The sequence below is a fragment of the Rutidosis leptorrhynchoides genome, chromosome 2, assembly GCF_046630445.1.
Source record: "Rutidosis leptorrhynchoides isolate AG116_Rl617_1_P2 chromosome 2, CSIRO_AGI_Rlap_v1, whole genome shotgun sequence".
Lineage (NCBI taxonomy): Eukaryota > Viridiplantae > Streptophyta > Magnoliopsida > Asterales > Asteraceae > Rutidosis > Rutidosis leptorrhynchoides.
In genome coordinates this window covers 126,828,878-126,847,511 of record NC_092334.1, presented here as the reverse complement: position 1 = coordinate 126,847,511, position 18,634 = coordinate 126,828,878, and positions in this window count along the sequence as shown.

The following is an 18,634-nucleotide window of genomic DNA, read 5'->3' as shown; positions in this document are numbered from 1 at the left end:
GGGAAAAATCATGGCCTGTCTCTTAACTAGAAAACAAACTACAACAAACTTAGCCTAACATGAATTTGTAATTACGTTAGCTAATGCACTTTTATCAGTTCCACAAAATTGCCATTTAATTTTTTTTATAGCAGTAAAATATGACTTGAAATATTAAACAAATTAATTTGTTGAAAATAATATAATAAATGATAGTAATATGAGACGTTCGATAACTTTTAATAGACAAAACATTTTTGAAACAAACAAAAATTAGTAACATAGACAATAGAAAATTTGTATCCAAGGTGTATCCCAAATAAATTCATTAATTAATCTCAACAGCCTCCAGTAGTAGTTAAAAAGCCAAAAATGATGAATCTTTCAAGTAATACGATTCCTGTAATCAATTTGGCCATTAACCAGGACGTGACTGGACACCTACATTTGACGGCTCTTATAGTAGACAAGGTACCCGTCAAGGCTTCAAAATTGTTTAAATGGTTAAAAAGCAGATCAATCGCTATTCTTTCGGTTTCAACTTGGGGTTCCTATGGGTACATTGTTTCTTGTAAAGATGAAGAGAGTTCCAAGAGAATGACAAAGAGGCCTACGATTAACGAATTAGAATTCATTCTAGTTATTCCAATGATTAATTACAAGAACAAATTCTCTAGAATCATAAAACCTGCAATCAAAGAGATTCCTTATAATTGTTGCTCCTTCAACTGTACCATCGAAGCTGCTAGAGCTTTTGGAAGAGTTTTACACGTCGATTCTATGTCACACATTTTTCAACGTCCTGATGTGTTGCAAGCTCTTATTAAAACTGAAGAATCGGGTCCCACAAACCAATTTGTTCAGACTAATATCGAAAACATACTCTTTAGTAAGGTTTGGGTTGAAGAGATAATCGAAGAGGAGTTTATGGAGACGGTTAATGATGTTATCATCAAGGAGTATAATGAGTTGTTACAGGAAGCTGGTAATCTCTCAAATGAACAGAACTCCGGTGACAAAGCTGAACCTCCGGTACCGGAAGTCCAACCGTTAGTCAAAGAAAGTCAGCTGGAAGAGGGGACGTAGACGTTACAAATTTGGATTTGAATTTTCAAACTCCTCAAAAGTCAAATGCTCCAAAGTTGGTAACCAAGCCAAGAGTGATCCACAACTCCATAGAAAAGGTGTCAAAAGCAGTTAAAGAACAAAAGGAAAGGTATGGGGAGTTCAAAAAAAGCTGAAGAGGAGATAAAGATGTCCCTTTTCAAGGCAAAAAACATGGGGCATGATGTTGACAATGTAGCAAAAGGTGAGAAGTCTTTTTCTGCACCCAATTCACCTTTGCAATGGGAAGCTGATATTTCCACTTTTGTTTTTTTATAAATCCACTGTATTTTTACTTAACTACCCAAAATACCCATTAAGATGTAATACGTATTACTGGCATTTAGTTTTTCTATATCAAAAGTTGAAAATTTCTCTCCTCTCCATAACGTTATTTTTCCAGCTTTTTTACCAATTTACCATCAAACTTTATAACCACCCCAAATTTTTTATTGGCAATTGCTCCTAACTCGAGCGTTTTAGAAGTTGAGACTAACATCCTTAAACTCGTAACGACATCCTGAACCCAACCGTACAATTTTCACCGGAGACCGTTTAGATACGGCCACCACGAGCTGCCACATACGTCGCCGAAAAGAAATTTCAGTCACTTTTACTGAGTTGTTTTCGGTCATCCTAGTGCGTGTACACCGCCAAGGCTCCTGTTCCAGAAGTGTCGGGCTTTCCACGAACTGAAACACCGCAGAAAGCATACTTCCGCCGCTGACCACCGTGAGCCACCATTGACACCGGAACACCTTATGCTTTTCTCCACTCGTTCTCCTGTTTCTCTTTCACATTTCATAGCAACTTTGATTAAATTTTTCATATTTATTAATTAACTTCCACATAACTTGTTTGGCAAATTTAATTGCCCATTAGAAGAAATGTTAATTTGGTTATTGTGATGACCCGTCCAAATCCATTTGGACGAATACATCATTCATTGATTTCATAGTGAGGTTTTGACCTCTATATGATACGTTTTGTAAACATTGCATTCTTTTGAAAAGGTACACCATAAATGAATATATAAATCCAGGGTTTTCGACGTCTGATGATTTCTACGTATAGACAATCATCGTATATAATAGTTTCTAACAATACATCCGTTGACAATACAGTCAAATAAGATACATGGTGATGATTTTGTGAATGCAAAGTTTTCTCGAATAAAGCATGTTTGACTCCATGCACATAGCTTGTATAACGTATAAGCAAACAACGGAAGACTTCTAGGAACCTGAGAATAAACATGCTTAAAAGTGTCAACACAAAGGTTGGTGAGTTCATAGTTTTAATGTTGCGCATAATTTGTACTTTTTATATGCGTATTATACGTACATAGTTTTATACTTTTACTATACTTTAACTTTACCTTTACTTTTTATTTTTACTTTACTTTAACTTTAATAATTCACTTTAATAATTCATACTTTAATAACTCATTTTAATAATTCATACTTTAATAATTTACTTTAATAATTCACTTTAATAATTCACACTTTAATAATTCACTTTAATAATTCATACTTTAATAATTCACTTTAATAATTCAAAAGTCTATTATAAATAGAATTCAATAGGTTTCATTATTTCATAGAAACTTGAAAATATATTTCTCTAAACTCTCTTAATCGATTTACATATATATATTTACTCAGTATTATTTCAAGATATTATTAATATACATAAAATACTACGACGGAGTTATGTTCAGGCGATTTCAAAATAAGTTTTCAAACGGGATAGAGCTAATGAAATTATGGGTTATAGCTATGGAGGTTATGGGTATTGTTCGAGGGTATTGCTCGTAAGGTCAACCTAACGTTTATCATTTTCGTTGCGTCTACGTACTTTCCTGCAATATTGAATCACAATATTGATATGTGATCATTCATATCTTATCTTTTATATATTAATAGTGTATCCCTGACTAGTGCTCGAATATATATGATTATGCATGTTTTGTATGCTTAGTTTCGTCGTTAAATAGTTTATGATAAATCATGAATTTAATACATATGCTACTAAGATAAAGTATATGATATGCATGTCGTTGGAAAGCTGGCGAAAAATTAATAACTTTTCATTTAGATATCGAATGGTTTCGATAAACGAATTAAAAGATATAGGCAACTGAATTATCGTTAATTTTAGTATCATTATTAAAATGATTATTATTACTATCGTCGTTATTATCGTCATTACTATTACTATCTAATAATTATTATTATTATTATCGTTATTGTTATTAATATAAGTATTATCATTAAAAATTGTTATTGTTATTATTATTACTATCGTTATTATCATTAAGGTTATTATTAATATTATCGTTATTATTATTATTATTATTATCATCGTTATTATTATTATTATTATCATTATAATAATTATTAGTATTAACATTAGTATTATTATAATTATTCTTATTAGTATCATTATCATTAAAACTAATATTGTATCATCTAATTATTATGATTACTATTATTATCATTATTATGAATGGGATATAAAAGAGGACTAAAAGCTATTAAACAAATCGATTAGGAAATAATGAGTATAAGTATCATGGTGAAATTAAAATATTGTAAGATATTGATTTAGATAGAAATATCGTTTTCATTATTTTTATCATTATTATTATTAAAAGTATCATTAGTATTAAAACTATCATTTGTATTAAAATTATCATTTTTAATAAACATATCATTGTTATTATAAAATATCATTATTATTATCATTTTAGTGTTATTATTATTAAAAGATATCATTTTGAATAGAATTGTTATTTTTATATAAAATATTATTATTATTACAGTTAATATTAAAAAGTATTGTTATTATTAAGATTACTATAATTATTAGAAAATGTATTCATTAAAATTGTCATTTTATGAATATTATTAGTATTATTAATAACAACAATATTATTATCATTGTTATTATCATTAACATGGTTATAATAATATTATTTATTATTAAAATTATTATTATAATTAATAAACATAAATAATGTTATTATTATTATTATTATTATTATTATTAAAATAATTAATATTATTATTATTACAAAATAATACAACTTTTATTCATTATTATTATTATCAATATTTTTTTTATCAAATAAATATGTGATACAATTACATTAATAATACATACCACTATATTTTTATGATGTTGAGTGAACTGTATAAATTTTATTACTTGAGATATATAAAAGTATATTTTTATCATATATAAATTTTAATATAAATTTTTATTTATTAATATATGACTTCTATTATTTAATTTAATACAATCTAATAAATATATTTAAATATATAAGAGGACTATATTTAAGTTATATAATAAACATGTATAGATTTTAGAAGTCATTTTGGTTCAAGTTAACTTTTGTTGACTTTTGCATATCGGTCTCGAGCATTGGGATTGTGATACACTACGATTTGACTTAAATTGTTAGACAGATATTGACCAACATATAAATACATATACTAATATAGGTTCGTGAATCCGAGGCCAACCCTGCACTTGTTCAGTGCCGTCATATACATAATTGCTACGAAATACAGTATTGTGAGTTTCATTTGCTCCATTTTTAAATGTTTTTGCAATATATATTTTTGGGACTGAGAATACATGCGCTATTTTTATAAATGTTTTACGAAATAGACACAAGTAATCGAAACTACATTCTATGTTGGATTATCGAATCGAATATGCCCCTTTTTAGCTTAGTAGCCTAAGAATTAGGGAACAGTACCCCTAATTGACGCGAATCCTAAAGATAGATCTATGGGCCTAACAAACCCCATTCGAGGTATGGATGCTTTAGTACTTCGACTTATTATTATACAGACGAGAGGATTTTGTTTTGGGGATATTCTATATGCATCTTGTTAATGTCGGTTACCAGGTGTTCACCATATGAATGATTTTTATCTCTATGCAGTTTGCGAAATGCCTGATATGAGATGTATATTTATGAGAAATGAAAATGAAAATTTTGTGGTCTATTAAAATTATGGAAATGATCGATTATGATAAACTAATGAACTCACCAACCTTTTGGTTGACACTTTAAAGCATGTTTATTCTCATATATGAAAGAAATCTTCCGCTGTGCATTTGCTCATTTTAGAGATATTACTTGGAGTCATTCATGGCATATTTCAAAAGACGTTGCATTCGAGTCGTTGAGTTCAACAAGATTATTATTAAGTCAATTATAGTTGGATATAGTATGAAATGGTATGCATGCCTTTAACTTTCAATATAATGAAAGTTTGTCTTTTAAAATCGAATGCAATGTTTGTAAAATGTATCATATAGAGGTCAAGTACCTCGCGATGTAACCAAATGTAATGTATTCGTCCTTATGGATTAGGACGGGTCGTCTCAAAAGGTTGGTGAGTTCATAGTTTTAATGTTGCGCATAATCTGTATATAAAGGTGGATCACAAGATTTCAGTTGTTTCATCCAAAACGTTTATCAAAAGATTATACGAGATTGAGCACCCTGGTAACTAAACTTTAACATTATAATAAGTACCCCTGTTTTAACATACATGCAGCCAACATGTACAATACACGCAATCCAACGTGTACTAAACTCAAAGAGCATACGTTTGTTTTATAGTTCAGGCTAGGGTTTCTATACATGGAACAGACGGGGATGTCAAGCCTTATGGATCCATATATAACTACTCGCGTCCACCAGTTCTTATAACCGGCAGTTACTAGTTACCAAAGCTAAAGGATTTTTGGTTCAAACTCGGTGTAGAATTTAGCATGTACTTGTATCCATTGCGTTTAAAATAAAGTGCATGTATTCTCGGCCCAAAAATATATATTGCAAAAGCAGTTAAAAAGGGAGCAAATGAAACTCACTTTAGCAGCACATAAGGTCATTCACCGAAATGTGACCGAAACTCGAAATGTAAAATAACCGTAGATCTCAACCTAGAGAACATATGTTGGTCAATACATGTCTAACAATCTAGGTCAGGTCATAGTGTATCACAATCCCAATGCTCGAGACCGACATGCAAAAGTTAACAAAAGTCATCTCAAAAGTCAACCTGACCCAATATGATCTTTAAATCTATACATGTTTATTAACATAATATAAGTCTTGATAATTGAACGAATTTATAGTTTATCAAACTCAAAATATTATTTATTTCAGGAGCTATATTATATTTGAATTATCATGACAATCGAACATATTTTATTATTTCACATAGTTTTTCCAATACTTGTAAAATTAGATTATAGTGTTTATAAAGTTTTAAAACCTGATAAGACAGTCAATTTTGACAATTGTTTACCAAAACGAGACGTGCCTTATATAGAAATTCATTTACTCGATTAGTATTGTAATATCTAAAAATCTAATTTATCAATCTCATAGACAAGTTGTTTAAATATTAATTTACAGTTTCAAATACAATTTCAATTAACGTCAAACATAGTTCAGTTGACCAGATTTTTTAATCCGTTTATCGAAATCACGCGATTTCTAAATGAAAAGTTAATAATTTTTCGCCAGCTTTCCAAAAACATGCATATCATATACTTTATATCAGTAGCATATGTATTGAAAGGACTCGTTCATACCGATTATAAACGATTCACAATAGTTGATTTCATTGCGAGGTATTTGACCTCTATATGATACATTTTACAAACACTGCGTTCATTTTTAAAAGACAAACTTTCATTACATCAAAAGTTGACGGCATGCATATCATTTCATAATATATCCAACTATAATTGACGTAATAATAATCTTGATGAACTCAACGACTCGAATGCAACGTGTTTTGAAATATCCCATGAATGACTCCAAGTAATATCCTTAAAATGAGCTAATGCACAGCGGAAGATTTCTTTAATACCTGAGAATAAACATGCTTTAAAGTGTCAACCAAAAGGTTGGTGAGTTCATTAGTTTATCATAAATAATCATTTTCAATAGTATAATAGACCACAAGATTTTCATTTCATTTCTCATAAACATCATCTCATATCAGGCATTTCGCAAATTGCATAGAGATAAAAATCATTCATATGGTGAACACCTGGTAACCGACCTTAACAAGATGCATATAGAATATCCCCATCATTCCGGGACACCCATCGGACATGATAAACTCAAAGTACTAAAGCATTCTAAATTCCAGAATGGGGGTTGTTAGTTCCCGTAGATCTACCTTTAAGATTCGCGTCAATTAGGGGCCAGTTCCCTAATTCTTAGGCTACCAAGCTAAAAGGGGCATATTCGATTTCGATAATTCAACCATAGAATGTAGTTTCGATTACTTGTGTCTATTTCGTAAAATAGTTATAAAACATCGCATGTATTCTCAGTCCCAAAAATATATATTGCAAAAGCATTTAAAAAGGGAGCAAATGAAAACTCACAATATTGTATTTTGTAGTAAAAATACATATGACGACACTGAACAAGTGTAGGGTTGGCCTTGAATTCACGAACCTATATCATTTGTATATATATTAATACACATAATCGTAATCGAATAAGTTTATATATATATATATATATATATCTTATTAATTATATTATTTTTATATTAATAATATATTTATATTTCATATATTCATTTTATATATATATAAATATTTTGTTAGGTTATATGTGTTAAGCATAATTATTTATATATTTAAATTGTTTATCAGAACAGTAGTTCTAATTATACTAAGTTAATATTAGTAATGATAATATAATGATAATAACATTAATAATATACTTATGTTAATAATAATAATTCTTATTATTTAGAAAATGTTAATAATACTAATATTTATGAAAGTACTAATAATTTGTATCATTTTTATAATAATATTAATAATACTAATCATAATCATAATATTGATAAAAATACTAAAATGGTAAGATTTATAGTATTAGTATGACTTATAATAATACTAATGATAATATTAATAATAATATTACTTAATAATAATACTAATAATGATAATAATATTAATAATAATGATGATAATAATAATAGTAGTCATAATTGTAATTTTTAATTGTTTTAGTAATAAAAAAATGGTAACTTTTATTAGTAATAATGTTGATAATAATAATAATCATAATACTGATCATAATAACAATAACTAATAATATCGATAATAATATCAATAATAATAATAATAATAAGTAAATAGAAATTCTACCTCAAAGAAGTAGTCCTTTAAAAAAAATGCCCAAGTCCGGGTTTGAACCTGCAACCTCCCGCTAACCCGTTTAAACCTTTAAACCAACGAACCAACGATTTGTTTTGGTATTAACCCGCATGATTAATTAGTTCGTCTTCATCAAACACTTATCATTTCATCATCATTATCATGATCTAATATCACCATTATTCTTGTATCATAATCGCCTTATCATTATCATATTTATAATCACAATCATAATCAAAATCATAAGTCATAATTCATGATCGTAATCATATATCATATTGTAAGACCCTAATCTTCATTGTACAGCAGAGTAAATAGGGTACATGAAGTGTGGGTGACCTTGTATATTAAAACAGAGGTCAGAGGGCGAACTGAACAGGGTGCGCTCAGCGCACACTTAGGGGTGCGCCTGGCGCACTCCTCACTGTAGCCGGGTTCTGTTTGTTTTATTCAGATATTTTGATGGGCATTTTGGTAATTTCACTTGTGGACGAGTTGGAGGCCAGTAGGTCAGATCTTGGGGTATCATTCACTCCATTTTCAACAACCTTATCTTCTTCACTTTAATTTTAGAGAGAGAGTGTGATTTCTTGAGTGAGAAAGCTTAAATCCAAGAGGAAGAAGTTGTTCTCGGGCCAAAGTGCGGGTATTAAAGTCGTTCATCTACTCACTAGCTACGTTGTGGTTGTAGTGGTAAGCTCTAATATTGATTTCCTTACTTTGATTTTGTGTACGGTTAGGGTTTGGGTAAATGAAGAACATAAAACCCATATTTGTTGATTTTAGGTGTTCTTGGGTAAGATGGAGTCATGAAGACTCAATGGTAACTAACCTAGGGTCTCAAAGTGTTAATTGATATTTATGAGTCCTAATTGGTTAGTTAATTATTAGCACACCTAACTAGTTGGTAAATGGGTGTTAGTTGGGTTAGTGGATGACCCGAAATGGGTGTGTTGACTTTAAATGAGTCAAAGGGGTTAATGATTGACCTAGTTGGGGATTATGGGTATGAATTACCCTAATTGTGTTATATTTAGTGTTGATAGACCTTAATCACTAGCTTTTAAGTGATTGACGATGGTCTTAACCCTTAAGGGGCGGTTTTGGTAAAAATGGGGCATTTAATGCATTTAAGTCATTAAATGCACTTGAGTGAATTGTTGGTGTTTAGCCCAACAAGTTTGTTTGTTGATTGAGTACTTATTGTATTAGGTACTCGGCTTTGAAGCATTTGGAAGTATAAAATCATCACCAAATCGTTGAGGTGAGTGGAATAATTATATATGTATGTATATGATTTATTTACTTGTGGGGTATGGGTTAAAGTTCTATGTTGACGATACCATATCCTAGAGTATATTGTTGGTTCGTTTTGATGAGGGTTTAAGTTCGATGTTGACGATACCTCATGTATGGATTTAAAGTTCGATGTTGACGAAGCCATACCGCTATTATAGTGAAATTCGATGAGGGTTTAAGTTCGATGTTGACGATACCTCATATGTTGGTTTAAGTTCGATGTTGACGATACCACATTTATTGGGACGAATGGGAATTAAGTTCGATGTTTACGATACCATTCGTTGAGCTAGCCTTGGGATTCGAATACTAATGGGTGTTGTGAACATCAATGCTTATGTATTGTGTTGTAACATATTGTATCGCTGCGTTATATGATATTGTTATACTAGCTTATGTTATCGAGGACTTAGCGTTATACATTATAAAGGTATGCTAATTATGTTGCTAGTATGTATGCGAATTTGTTGTAAGTGTTTGCAAGTAAGTAAGTTATATATGTATATGTATAATTATTGCATTCACTAAGCTTTAGCTTACCCTCTCGTTGTTTATCTTTTTATAGGCTCGGGCGTTGACAAGGGTAAGGACGTACGGTTGGATTAGAGATTCCCGCTTGTTTGATAGGGGACGCTTTTGGATGTGATAGCTTTTGGAGATTGACCGAGATTTGGGTAGTTTAACCCCAAACACCATGCTCTTAGTGTCGTTTGGAATTTAAACTAATGTGGTCGAAACTCGTGTTTTGCATGAAACTCGTAAAACGGCCGATGTGGACCCCGTTTTGTAAAACTCATTTTATTATTGAATCGTGTGAGTTTTAACTATTATGACATGTTGTGAAAAGCGTTACGTCTAAATATGTCAGGAAGTGGGAGATCTTTATTTGAAAAATTGCAAAACCGGACAGAACTGAAAACTGACCTGTGCGCGCCGCGCACCCTGAGGTGGTGCGCATGGCTCACTCCACTGTTATAAAAAAAAAAAAATTGTTTCGCGTATTTGGTTGGTTATTGGTTTGGGTTGTTACACATAATCTCACTCTCGTTACTAACATCATTCATCCGTATTCATCACCTCATCGTCATCAATATCATTATGATTCCATCATAATCAAACCATCATAAACTTATTCATTATCATTCTAACTTCATAACCTAATTATCTGTGACGACCCGGAAATTTTCGACCAAATTTAAACCTAATCTGTAAATGATTCTGGCCCGATAAGCAAAGTTAATAAACCGAGTCTCAAGATGTTTGAACTATTTTCATAGATTCATTTAACCTTTGACTATTCCCGACGATTCACGAACAATTGTTTGTAAATATATATATATATATATATATATATATATATATATATATATATATATATATATATATATATATATATATATATATATATATATCTGTGTGTGTGTGTGTGTAAATATAAGTATAAGTATTAAATATTAAATATATGATTGTAATATCAATATAATTGATTACAAGTTAAAAAAATAGATGTTATTATTTATGATCAATATTAATATCAGTATTACTAATATTACTAATTTAATATATATAGATAGGAATCTGATACATTTAAATTGTTATATTATTATTACTAAATAATACAAAAATTATTTGTTACCATTAATGTTATTAGTATCATTTTTATAATAAATATATTCATTATTGTTATTTATAATTATTAATAACTATAATGTTGAATATTAATATTATTATTCCTATTATTATTATTATTATTATTAGTATTTTAATTAATTTTAATTAATTGTATTATAATTAATACAATTATATCTATTTATTATCAATATTGAATATAAATTATATATACATATATAGGATACAGATTTATAGATATATAAGTACATATATCGAGTATATATATACACATATATACTGAACTATACATACAGACTCCTAATATAAATCTATATTATTGTTACTAATTTTAATTTAAAAAAAATACTGAATTAAACCCTCACATAATCAAATTCTGTTTGACATCACGATCTTACTATTATATTTCTTTATTTCTGTCTGTTATATGGTACAAGTAATCACAAGTAAATGAAACTACATTATATGGGTGAATGATCGAAGCCGACTATGTCCCTTTTTGCTTGGTAGCCTAAGAATTAGTAAACCGATTTACTAATTGACGCGAATCCTAAAGATAGATCTATTGTGCCTAACAAACCCCATCTATGGTTGCGGATACTTTAGTACTTCGATGTTGTTTTATCATGTCCGATGGATGTCCTGGAATGATAGGGGATATTCTTATATGCATCTTGTTAATGTCGGTTACCAGGTGTTCAATTCATATGAATGATTTTTGTCTCTATGCATGAGACGTATTTTTATGAGAACTGGAAATGAAAATCTTGTGGTCTATTAAAATGATGAAAATGATTGATTATGATAAACTAATGAACTCACCAACCTTTTGGTTGACACTTGAAAGCATGTTTATTCTCAGGTACGAAAGAAATCTTCCGCTGTGCATTTGCTCATTTTAGAGACATTACTTGGAGTCATTCATGACATATTTCAAAAGACGTTGCATTCGAGTCGTCGAGTTCATCAAGATTATTATTTAAAAGTCAATTATAGTTGGATATATTATGAAATGGTATGCATGCCATCAACTTTTGATGAAACGAAAGTTTGTCTTTTTAAAATCGAATGCAATGTTTGTAAAATGTATCATATAGAGGTCAAGTACCTCGCGATGTAACCAAATGTAATGTATTCGTCCAAATGGATTAGGACGGGTCACTACAGGTGGTATCAGAGCGGTGGTCTTAGCGAACCAGGTCTTGCATTAGTATGTCTAACTGATAGTTGTTTAGATGCATTAGTGAGTCTGACTTCGACCGTGTCTGCATGTCAAAAGTTTTGCTTATCATTTCTAGTCGGAAATCATCTGCTTACCATCCTTAGAAAATTACCTACTTATCATTTTTAGTCTAGACACGTCTTACTGTAGTTAGTGCATCAATAGTGTATAGACAAAATTCATATCTTAGCGTATCTGTTACTATAGACTTTACCTAACAGCTTCCGTAGATTCATCCGTAACTTATGAGATTTTAGTATTATATATGCATATGTAAATTATGTATTATAGGGTACTATTCTACATCCTATAATCTATTTTTTTATCGAAAATCATTTATCTGATCGTACGAGATGAATCCCTCAACCAGTTCGAGTCCCTCAAATTTCGATAGCTATTTCGATAGTTATTCCGACAGCTATTCCGACATGAATATTCACCTAAGCTTCGAAAGCGGTGTCACTAGAATGAATCAATCAATCAGCCATCCCCAATTCATCTGATGGGTTCGTAGTCGACTTAATCAATGGAGACGCGAAGAAGGCGATCCTTTCCACCAACCAAATTGCCCTCTTGGCGAAGAACCTGAAGCACTTACTGGCGAATCTATCCGAAACACCATTTTCAGCCTCATTTCCAGAGTAGTTTGACACGATTATATTCTATCCACAATTCTAAACCTTATTCATCCGCTCGTACCGACCGACAATTATCCCGGAATAATAGAAGAAGTTAGCAAACTTCGCGCTCAAGTAAACAATTAGGAGAATATGGTGCAAAATTTACCAGCTTCAGCAACATCACTGGCACCAACAGTACCATCAATAAACAGCACCAGTACCATCAACAATCCATGCCTCAACATCTCATTCTGTACCTCGAGTATAATCATCATTCTACGTATCGTTCTACATCAATTATTTTCGTCCTTCATGGCGATAATGTAATCTCTAATGTTTTAGAGATTATATATTCTTGTTCTAACGGTAAATCAAATGAGTCTAATACCCTATTGACTCATTAAATCCATGATTTCATCTGAAGAAAATATATATGTGTATATGTTTTCACAAAGATTGTAATTAAAAATTCTTTTGTACAAACTGTTAATGATGAAAATATTTTAACGGGTAGGTAATACCCTAGGAATATATAAGATTTCACATTAATAAGTTACACTGTACATTCTTCGAATCTGATTCAACGGTCATTTACTATCCTACTTACATCCACAGATATACATATCCATTCACCGCAGAATAACCATTTCCATTCAATTTCATACTTGGATTTTGACCTATCAGAATCCAACAAGTGGCATAATAAAGAAAATATTTGACAAAATAAAATTTGTTAGAAATAAACAAATTAACTATGAGAAATTTTGTTAAGAATCCGCGCTAACAAAATCCTAGCTAACTGTTCCTAGCTAACTGTTAATTCCTTATTACATTTTATTATCGCAATTTATTTTTCGCAATTTTAATTCTCGCAATTTTATTTATCGTCATTTAATTTCTGTTATTTATTTTACGCACTTTATTTATCGTCATTTAATTACTGTTATTTTACGCACTTTAAATATCGGGACACGTATACAAAGTTTTAACATATCATATCGATGCATCTATATATATTATTTGGAATAACCATAGACACTCTATATGCAGTAATGATCTAGTTCTCTATACAGGGTTGAGGTTGATTCTACAATAATATATATACTTTGAGTTGTGATCGAGTCTGAGACATGTACACGGGTCACGATACGTATTAATTAATTCGAATATTATATATTAAACTATATATGAATCATTGGACTGTTAACTGTGGACTATCGACTGTGGACTAATAACATTGGACAATTAAAATGAATTAAAATATTGATTATAACATATGAAACTAAACATTTCTTCAAGTTTGCCACTTGATTTCATCTTAAACCTCATTTGTATCTTGGCGATTACAATCTGCGTTCAAACCTTTCATGATTCTTGAAAACACCTCAATCGAGAGGATGAGTCAACCGCACTTCATCTATGGAAGAAAAGATTGATGCATATAGTTATGCACCTGAAACACTCTCGAAAACTGAGTAAATGTGTAACACGTAGCTGTGCTAATTCTTTTAGTGTTATTATTACCGAGAATAACTTTGCAGATTTTTTTTCAAAATAGCCAATTTTGTCACAGCTCTAGCAAGGCAACTTCGACTTTTCAATCGTACTAGTCTTATTATTACCTTGATGTATACGATTGCCCCTTCGTCATCGTTACCAGGGAACAGTTTATATTCCACCACATTAGTGAACTTACCAGCAACTTCATTGATCCGTGACTTTCTGAAAAGTTATTATGTTCATTGAAACCCTAACATCTACTCATCTGCATCTGATAACGAGAATTGCCATACCAACTACTGAGAATTGGCGATCAGTATTTTGAAATCTCGTAGCATGTCTACATCAACAGTTATATGTATACATATAATCCTTATCTCTTAGAATTATGATCTTCCATTATGAAATTCTGAAAAGCACCTAGTCTACGAATTAATACTCGGAAGGTTGAAAAAGCTGAATGAAGTAGCAAAAACCGTAAATGACCTTAACCGTCGGAATATTGATGATAAAGAATAGAGTGTTGGAAACACTCAATAGAAAATTAATACTGAAAAGTGGATTATGCAAAACTATGAAGGAGGATGCGGACAAATCACCAGGATTAAACCTGAACTTAACGAATTCAGACGATTCAGTACATGCTGAAATCTCTAGCAAATATCTTGCTCTCTAATTATTCTAAATCATTACGGAAGAATTTTCTTCAGTAACCTTCGATCTTAGAAATTCCAAAATATCATCATAAATATCTTCGATATTTCTGAGGATATTTTCATAAGTATTCTTGTCCGAAATTATATACCTCTTCGTGCTTCCAGTGTTTCATTATATTGGAAACTTCTGTAAAATCTAAGTTTAATTTATGAATGAATTATGGAGAAATGTAAAGAAATTGATGCATGAATTAGTATAATATAATGACACTTGATCAACGTGATTATATTACAATAAGTCATGCTGAGTTTCTAATGGAACGTGATGATTCACAGATCATAACGTCATCACGTGCCATGTTACATAACACTTTCATTCTGCTTAACTTCGGAACATATCAAGAAAATATATTCTTGATAGTTCTATTCTCAGTGATTCTGGTAATTTGACAAATCAAATCGTGCGATTACGTTCTTTCTTGTTTAGAACATTAAGTTCATTCGAAACTCCAAAAATATAAAGGAAACAAAAGGGGTGAATTCATAGTGAAATATCAGATAAAGCAATCGAGGCAGATCGCCGTATTTAATTATGGAGATCTTAATTTCATTATTCGCCGAAGAATCAAATCTTTTAGATTTCGGAGATTTTCTTTAAATTCCTTGAACTCCGAAAATCAATCCTATCTATGTCAAAAGATATGACGGATCTACACTTACTCATTTCACTCTTTTGTGATAGCTACACCTATACTATTCTCATAATCAAATCGATTTATCCATATTACTCTATGGTAATAAAACTTTATTTATCAACCCATATTCGTCAAGAAAACATTCTTATTGTTAGCCATGACGACCTCGATCAAATTTCGGGACGAAATTTCTTTAACGAGTAGGTACTGTGACGACCTGGAAATTTCTGACCAAATTTAAACCTAATCTGTAAATGATTCTGGCCCGATAAGCAAAGTTAATAAACCGAGTCTCAAGATGTTTGAACTATTTTTATAGATTCATTTAACCTTTGACCATTCCCGACGATTCATGAACAATTGTTTGTATATATATATATATGTGTGTGTGTGTGTGTGTGTGTGTAAATATAAGTATAAGTATTAAATATTAAATATATGATTGTAATATCAATATAATTGATTACAAGTTAAAAAATAGATGTTATTATTTATGATCAATATTAATATCAGTATTACTAATATTACTAATTTAATATATATATATATAGGAATCTGATACATTTAAATTGTTATATTATTATTACTAAATAATACAAAAATTATTTGTTACCATTAATGATATTAGTATCATTTTTATAATAAATATATTCATTATTGTTATTTATAATTATTAATAACTATAATGTTGAATATTAATATTATTATTCCTATTATTATTATTATTATTATTATTATTATTATTATTATTATTATTATTATTATTATTATTATTAGTATTTTAATTAATTTTAATTAATTGTATTATAATTAATATAATTATATCTATTTATTATCAATATTGAATATAAATTATACACACATATATAGGATACACATTTATAGATATATAAGTACATATATCGAGTATATATATACACATATATACTGAACTATACATACAGACTCCTAATATAAATATGTATTATTGTTACTAATTTTAATTAAAAAAAATACTGAATTAAACCCTCACAGAATCAAATTCTGTTTGACATCACGATCTTACTATTATATTTCTTTGTTTCTATCTGTTATATGGTACAAGTAATCACAAGTAAATGAAACTACATTATATGGGTGAATGATCGAAGCCGAATATGCCCCTTTTTGCTTGGTAGCCTAAGAATTAGTAAACCGATCTACTAATTGACGCGAATACTAAAGATAAATCTATCGGGCCTAACAAACCCCATCCATGGTTACGGATGCTTTAGTACTTCGACGTCATTTTATCATGTCCGATGGATGTCCCGGAATGATAGGGGATATTCTTATATGCATCTTGTTAATGTCGGTTACCAGGTGTTCAATCCATATGAATGTTTTTTGTCTCTATGCATGGGACGTATTTTTATGAGAACTGGAAATGAAAATCTTGTGGTCTATTAAAATGATGAAAATGATTGATTATGATAAACTAATGAACTCACCAACCTTTTGGTTGACACTTGAAAGCATGTTTATTCTCGGGTACGAAAGAAATCTTCCGCTGTGCATTTGCTCATTTTAGAGACATTACTTGGAGTCATTCATGACATATTTCAAAAGACGTTGCATTCGAGTCGTCGAGTTCATCAACATTATTATTAAATTAATTATAATTGGATATATTATGAAATGGTATGCATGCAGTCAACTTTTGATGAAACAAAAGTTTGTCTTTTTAAAATCGAATGCAATGTTTATAGAATGTATCATAGAGAGGTCAAGTACCTCGCGATGTAACCAAATGTAATGTATTCGTTCAGATGGATTCGTTTTACAAACATTGCATTCATTTTTAAAAGACAAACTTTCATTACATCGAAAGTTGACGGCATGCATACCATTTCATAATATATCCAACTATAATTGACGTAATAATAATCTTGATGAACTCAACAACTCGAATGCAACGTCTTTTGAGATATGCCATGAATGACTCCAAGTAATATCCTTAAAATGAGCTAATGCACAGCGGAAGATTTCTTTAATACCTGAGAATAAACATGCTTTAAAGTGTCAAACAAAAGGTTGGTGAGTTCATTAGTTTATCATAAATAATCATTTTCAATAGTATAATAGACCACAAGATTTTCATTTCATTTCTCATAAACATCATCTCATATCAGGCATTTCGCAAATTGCATAGAGATAAAAATCATTCATATGGTGAACACCTGGTAACCGACCTTAACAAGATGCATATAGAATATCCCCATCATTCCGGGACACCCATCGGACATGATAAACTCAAAGTACTAAAGCATTCTAAATTCCAGAATGGGGGTTGTTAGTTCTCGTAGATCTACCTTTAGGATTCGCGTCAATTAGGGGCCAGTTCCCTAATTCTTAGGCTACCAAGCTAAAAGGGGCATATTCGATTTCGATAATTCAACCATAGAATATAGTTTCGATTACTTGTGTCTATTTCATAAAACAGTTATAAAACATCGCATGTATTCTCAGTCCCAAAAATATATATTGCAAAAGCATTTATAAAGGGAGCAAATGAAAACTCACAATATTGTATTTTGTAGTAAAAATACATATGACGACACTGAACAAGTGTAGGGTTGGCCTCGAATTCACGAACCTATATCATTTGTATATATATTAATACACATAATCGTAATCAAATAAGTTTATATATATATATATATATATATATATATATATATATATATATAT